We start from the raw sequence: 7,500 nt of genomic DNA on the forward strand, positions 1-7,500 counted from the left end.
TATCCATGAGGCCACTGAGGCACACATGCATAGCTCTTTTCTAGAGGCATTATTTAAATGTATTCTATGGTCAGACACCGGTGTGTGCACACAGGGCATTTCTCACTTCTCTCTATAAGTAAACTTCCCATTTTCATCCTCTTCCATCCCCGACTTTAACGCTCTCTTCTATGCTATAATGGAGACTTTGCAATTTTAGCAAGTGGAGAGAAATTGGAGAACCACTTTCGACTCCACACTTCTTCTTCACTTACTTCTTTTCTCAATATACTGGGCTTAGAAAATGGTATCAAGCCATCCTTATCATCAGCAGGACACGGAAAGAGGCACCAAGTCTCCTAACCAAGTTCAACCACACTCTGCAACTTAACCATTTCACTACAAATTAGGCAACGGGGGCATCAGCAAAGGCAGCCAATGTGCCGATCCTTTATACATTTTTTGTAGTACTTTTCTTACTCGGAGGCAAAATCAGCGCTTTAACTGCCCAAATCATACAGACTTTACACATGTAGCACTCTATGCACACATAGGCACACACCTTGCAGTTCTTCTACACACACTTAAACTAAAAACCCATTCTGTCACGTCAAAATTCTGCAAACCTATTACATAATCAGTGCGTCGGCATAGAAGCACTTTTTAATGCCACTAAAATGCACAAGTAGTTAGACTGAAGATGCAACCTGATTGAGTTTACAGTATGTGCTCCACTTTATTAATGATTAGTAATGAGAAAGTGAGGACTACAAGAGTATTGGAAAATAATTTTTCCACTCTGAATGTAAAGCAGATTGTGTGACCATTGGCCAAAAATGACCACGAAGGGACTTGAACCCTCAATCTTCTGATCCGAAGTCAGACGCCTTATCCATTAGGCCACGCGGTCATCCATTCACCTGCAATGATTTTTATCATGTAGGTGGTATGCATGGATGGAGAACATATTATTGAAAGGTATTCAGGTTTACATCCCATAGTGTTCTTTCAGCTGGAAGCACTTTTTTGGAATCTATATATTGAGAATTTTATGAGTACTATATGCTTTTGTTTTCCTTTTTGCATACAAACCTCTTTCCTCATGAGTTTAAAGCTCATTTGTGTGCTCTACATAGCTCTGGACGTTTCCAGACGTGACCTATTCAAGTAGCTGAAAGCCTGTCACCACCTCTAGAAACAAGATTCACACCAATCCAATTCATATAATTTTTTCCAAAGGAATATGTTCTGGCCGGTCGAAAATGCATCTCACAAAAATAGGCATTTAAAAATCTACTTTGCAGTTTCAGAACACTAACATGACGGTGAAGTGTACACAAGTAAAATTGGACCGTTTCAAAGTACCTAATCCCTCATAAACTTCTGAGAGGAAGCATGTAATAAATCTACCTAATTTTCTGGAAAAGAAAGAGGAAGGATTTTTGTTATCACCTCAGATGGGACTTGAACCCACAATCCCTGGCTTAAGAGGCCAGTGCCTTATCCATTATGCCACTGAGGCACACATGAATAGCTCTTTTCTATAGGCATTAATCAAATGTATTCTATGGTCCGACACCTGTGTGTGCACACAGGGCATTTCTCACTTCTCTCTATAAGTAAACTTCCCATTTTCATCCTCTTCCATCCCCGACTTTAACGCTCTCTTCTATGCTATAATGGAGACTTTGCAATTTTAGCAAGTGGAGAGAAATTGGAGAACCACTTTCGACTCCACACTTCTTCTTCACTTACTTCTTTTCTCAAAATACTGGGCTTAGAAAATGTTATCAAGCCATCCTTATCATCAGCAGGACACGGAAAGAGGCACCAAGTCTCCTAACCAAGTTCAACCACACTCTGAAACTTAACCATTGCACTACAAATTAGGCAACGGGGGCATCAGCAAAGGCAGCCAATGTGCCGATCCTTTATACATTTTGTGTAGTACTTTTCTTACTCTGAGGCAAAACCAGCACTTTAACTGCCCAAATCATACAGATTTTACACATGTAGCACTCTATGCACACATAGGCACACACCTTGCAGTTCTTCTACACACTTAAGCTAAAAACCCATTCTGTCACGTCAAAATTCTGCAAACCTATTACATATTCAGTGCGTCGGCATAGAAGCACTTTTTAATGCCACTAAAATGCACAAGTAGTTAGACTGAAGATGCAACCTGAATGAGTTTACAGTATGTACTCCACTTTATTATTGATTAGTAATGAGAAAGTGAGGACTACAAGAGTATTGGAAAATACTTTTTCCACTCTGAATGTGAAGCAGATTGTGTGACCTTTGGCCAGAATTGACCACGAAGGGACTTGAACCCTCAATCTTCTGATCCGAAATCAGACGCCTTATCCATTAGGCCACGCGGTCATCCGTTCACCTGAGATGATTTTTATCATGTAGGTGGTATGCACGGATGGAGAACATATTATTGAAAGGTATTCAGGTTTACATCCCATAGTGTTCTTTCAGCTCTTTTCGCTGGAAGCACTTTTTTGGAATCTATATATTGAGTATTTTATGAGTACGATATGCTTTTGTTTTCCTTTTTGCATACAAACCTCTTTCCTCATGAGTTTAAAGCTCATTTGTATGGTCTACATAGCTCTGGACGTTTCCAGACATGGAGTGAAACTGTTTTGAAAGTAGGACAAATTGCTCCTTCCTGCATATGCTAATTTTTCACACTCACATAGGTTGTATAAGTTTTATGAATCCTGGCTTGACCTATTCAAGTAGCTGAAAGCCTGTCACCACCTCTAGAACAAGATTCACACCAATCCAATTCAAATCATTTTTTCCAAAGGAATATGTTCTGGCCGGTCGAAAACGCATCTCACAAAAATAGGCATTTAAAAATATACTTTGCAGTTTCAGAACACTAACATGACTGTGAAGTGTACACAAGTAAAATGGGACCGTTTCAAAGTACCTAATCCCTCATAAACTTCTGAGAGGAAGCATTTAATAAATCTACCTAGTTTTCTGGAAAAGAGAGAGGGAGGATTTTTTGTTATCACCTCAGATGGGACTTGAACCCACAATCCCTGGCTTAGGAGGTCAGTGCCTTATCCGTTAGGCACTGAGGAACACATGCATAGCTCTTTTCTAGAGACATTATTTAAATGTATTCTATGGTCAGACACCGGTGTGTGCACACAGGGCATTTCTCACTTCTCTCTATAAGTAAACTTCCCATTTTCATCCTCTTCCATCCCCGACTTTAACGCTCTCTTCTATGCTATAATGGAGACTTTGCAATTTTAGCAAGTGGAGAGAAATTGGAGAACCACTTTCGACTCCACACTTCTTCTTCACTTACTTCTTTTCTCAATATACTGGGCTTAGAAAATGGTAACAAGCCATCCTTCTCATCAGCAGGACACGGAAAGAGGCACCAAGTCTCCTATCCAAGTTCAACCACACTCTGCAACTTAACCATTGCACTACAAATTAGGCAACGGGGGCATCAGCAAAGGCAGCCAATGTGCTGATCCTTTATACATTTTGTGTAGTACTTTTCTTACTCGGAGGCAAAATCAGCACTTTAACTGCCCAAATCATACAAATTTTACACATGTAGCACTCTATGCACACATAGGCACATACCTTGCAGTTCTTCTACACACACTTAAGCTTAAAACCCATTCTGTCACTTCAAAATTCTGCAAACCTATTACATATTCAGTGCGTCGGCATAGAAGCACTTTTTAATGCCACTAAAATGCACAAGTAGTTAGACTGAAGATGCAACCTGAATGAGTTTACAGTATGTACTCCACTTTATTAATGATTAGTAATGAGAAAGTGAGGACTACAAGAGTATTGGAAAATACTTTTTCCACTCTGAATGTAAAGCAGATTGTGTGACCATTGGCCAAAAACAACCACGAAGGGACTCAAACCCTCAATCTTCTGATCCGAAGTCAGTAGCCTTATCGATTAGGCCACGCAGTCATCCGTTCACCTGAGATGATTTTTATCATGTAGGTGGTATGCATGGATGGAGAACATATTATTGAAAGGTATTCAGGTTTACATCCCATAGTGTTCTTTCAGCTCTTTTCGCTGGAAGCACTTTTTTGGAATCTATATATTGAGAATTTTATGAGTACGATATGCTTTTGTTTTCCTTTTTGTATACAAACCTCTTTCCTCATGAGTTTAAAGCTCATTTGTGTGCTCTACATAGCTCTGGACGTTTCCAGACGTGGAGTGAAACTGTTTTGAAAGTAGTACAAATTGCTCCTTCCTGCATATGCTAATTTTTCACACTCACATAGGTTGTATAAGTGTTATGAATCCTGGCTTGACCTATTCAAGTAGCTGAAAGCCTGTCACCACCTCTAGAAACAAGATTCACACCAATCCAATTCAAATCATTTTTTCCAAAGGAATATGTTCTGGCCGGTCGAAAATGCATCTCACAAAAATAGGCATTTAAAAATCTACTTTGCAGTTTCAGAACACTAACATGACGGTGAAGTGTACACAAGTAAAATGGGACCGTTTCAAAGTACCTAATCCCTCATAAACTTCTGAGAGGAAGCATGTAATAAATCTACCTAATTTTCTGGAAAAGAAAGATGAAGGATTTTTGTTATCACCTCAGATGGGACTTGAACCCACAATCCCTGGCTTAAGAGGCCAGTGCCTTATCCATTAGGCCACTGAGGCACACATGCATAGCTCTTTTCTATAGGCATTAATCAAATGTATTCTATGGTCCGACACCTGTGTGTGCACACAGGGCATTTCTCACTTCTCTCTATAAGTAAACTTCCCATTTTCATCCTCTTCCATCCCCGACTTTAACGCTCTCTTCTATGCTATAATGGAGACTTTGCAATTTTAGCAAGTGGAGAGAAATTGGAGAACCACTTTCGACTCCACACTTCTTCTTCACTTACTTCTTTTCTCAAAATACTGGGCTTAGAAAATGTTATCAAGCCATCCTTATCATCAGCAGGACACGGAAAGAGGCACCAAGTCTCCTAACCAAGTTCAACCACACTCTGCAACTTAACCATTGCACTACAAATTAGGCAACGGGGGCATCAGCAAAGGCAGCCAATGTGCCGATCCTTTATACATTTTGTGTAGTACTTTTCTTACTCTGAGGCAAAACCAGCACTTTAACTGCCCAAATCATACAGATTTTACACATGTAGCACTCTATGCACACATAGGCACACACCTTGCAGTTCTTCTACACACTTAAGCTAAAAACCCATTCTGTCACGTCAAAATTCTGCAAACCTATTACATATTCAGTGCGTCGGCATAGAAGCACTTTTTAATGCCACTAAAATGCACAAGTAGTTAGACTGAAGATGCAACCTGAATGAGTTTACAGTATGTACTCCACTTTATTATTGATTAGTAATGAGAAAGTGAGGACTACAAGAGTATTGGAAAATACTTTTTCCACTCTGAATGTGAAGCAGATTGTGTGACCTTTGGCCAGAATTGACCACGAAGGGACTTGAACCCTCAATCTTCTGATCCGAAATCAGACGCCTTATCCATTAGGCCACGCGGTCATCCGTTCACCTGAGATGATTTTTATCATGTAGGTGGTATGCACGGATGGAGAACATATTATTGAAAGGTATTCAGGTTTACATCCCATAGTGTTCTTTCAGCTCTTTTCGCTGGAAGCACTTTTTTGGAATCTATATATTGAGTATTTTATGAGTACGATATGCTTTTGTTTTCCTTTTTGCATACAAACCTCTTTCCTCATGAGTTTAAAGCTCATTTGTATGGTCTACATAGCTCTGGACGTTTCCAGACGTGGAGTGAAACTGTTTTGAAAGTAGGACAAATTGCTCCTTCCTGCATATGCTAATTTTTCACACTCACATAGGTTGTATAAGTTTTATGAATCCTGGCTTGACCTATTCAAGTAGCTGAAAGCCTGTCACCACCTCTAGAACAAGATTCACACCAATCCAATTCAAATCATTTTTTCCAAAGGAATATGTTCTGGCCGGTCGAAAACGCATCTCACAAAAATAGGCATTTAAAAATATACTTTGCAGTTTCAGAACACTAACATGACTGTGAAGTGTACACAAGTAAAATGGGACCGTTTCAAAGTACCTAATCCCTCATAAACTTCTGAGAGGAAGCATTTAATAAATCTACCTAGTTTTCTGGAAAAGAGAGAGGGAGGATTCTTTGTTATCACCTCAGATGGGACTTGAACCCACAATCCCTGGCTTAGGAGGTCAGTGCCTTATCCGTTAGGCACTGAGGAACACATGCATAGCTCTTTTCTAGAGACATTATTTAAATGTATTCTATGGTCAGACACCGGTGTGTGCACACAGGGCATTTCTCACTTCTCTCTATAAGTAAACTTCCCATTTTCATCCTCTTCCATCCCCGACTTTAACGCTCTCTTCTATGCTATAATGGAGACTTTGCAATTTTAGCAAGTGGAGAGAAATTGGAGAACCACTTTCGACTCCACACTTCTTCTTCACTTACTTCTTTTCTCAATATACTGGGCTTAGCAAATGGTATCAAGCCATCCTTATCATCGGCAGGACACGGAAAAAGGCACCAATTCTCCTAACCAAGTTCAACCACACTCTGCAACTTAACCATTGCACTACAAATTAGGCAACGGGGGCATCAGCAAAGGCAGCCAATGTGCCGATCCTTTATACATTTTGTGTAGTACTTTTCTTACTCGGAGGCAAAATCAGCACTTTAACTGCCCAAATCATACAGATTTTACACATGTAGCACTCTATGCACACATAGGCACACACCTTGCAGTTCTTCTACACACACTTAAGCTAAAACCCATTCTGTCACGTCAAAATTCTGCAAACCTATTACATATTCAGTGCGTCGGCATAGAAGCACTTTTTAATGCCACTAAAATGCACAAGTAGTTAGACTGCAGATGCAACCTGAATGAGTTTACAGTATGTACTCCACTTTATTAATGATTAGTAATGAGAAAGTGAGGACTACAAGAGTATTGGAAAATACTTTTTCCACTCAGAATGTAAAGCAGATTGTGTGACCATTGGCCAAAAACGACCACAAGGGACTTGAACCCTCAATCTTCTGATCTGAAGTCAGACGCCTTATCCATTAGGCCACGCGGTCATCCGTTCACCTGAGGTGATTTTTATCATGTAGGTGGTATGCATGGATGGAGAACATATTATTGAAAGGTATTCAGGTTTACATCCCATAGTGTTCTTTCAGCTCTTTTCGCTGGAAGCACTTTTTTGGAATCTATATATTGAGAATTTTATGAGTACGATATGCTTTTGTTTTCCTTTTTGCATACAAACCTCTTTCCTCATGAGTTTAAAGCTCATTTGTATGCTCTACATAGCTCTGGACGTTTCCAGACGTGGAGTGAAACTGTTTTGAAAGTAGTACAAATTGCTCCTTCCTGCATATGCTAATTTTTCACACTCACATAGGTTGTATAAGTTTTATGAATCCTGGCTTGACCTATTCAAGTAGCTGAAA

At 39.8% G+C, this 7,500-nt stretch overlaps 3 non-coding genes across 3 annotated transcripts; all 3 read right to left on the reverse strand.

Annotated features, from left to right (window-relative positions):
* Positions 1-816: 816 nt before the first annotated feature.
* On the reverse strand, positions 817-889 carry TRNAR-UCG (transfer RNA arginine (anticodon UCG)). The gene has a single exon. It is a non-coding gene; the product is annotated as a tRNA-Arg (tRNA).
* A 1,405-nt stretch (positions 890-2,294) lies between these two features.
* On the reverse strand, positions 2,295-2,367 carry TRNAR-UCG (transfer RNA arginine (anticodon UCG)). Its single transcript has one exon. It is a non-coding gene; the product is annotated as a tRNA-Arg (tRNA).
* A 3,100-nt stretch (positions 2,368-5,467) lies between these two features.
* On the reverse strand, positions 5,468-5,540 carry TRNAR-UCG (transfer RNA arginine (anticodon UCG)). Its single transcript has one exon. It is a non-coding gene; the product is annotated as a tRNA-Arg (tRNA).
* Between the last annotated feature and the right edge of the window lie 1,960 nt (positions 5,541-7,500).

This window comes from Triturus cristatus, chromosome 4_1, assembly GCF_964204655.1.
Source record: "Triturus cristatus chromosome 4_1, aTriCri1.1, whole genome shotgun sequence".
NCBI lineage: Eukaryota > Metazoa > Chordata > Amphibia > Caudata > Salamandridae > Triturus > Triturus cristatus.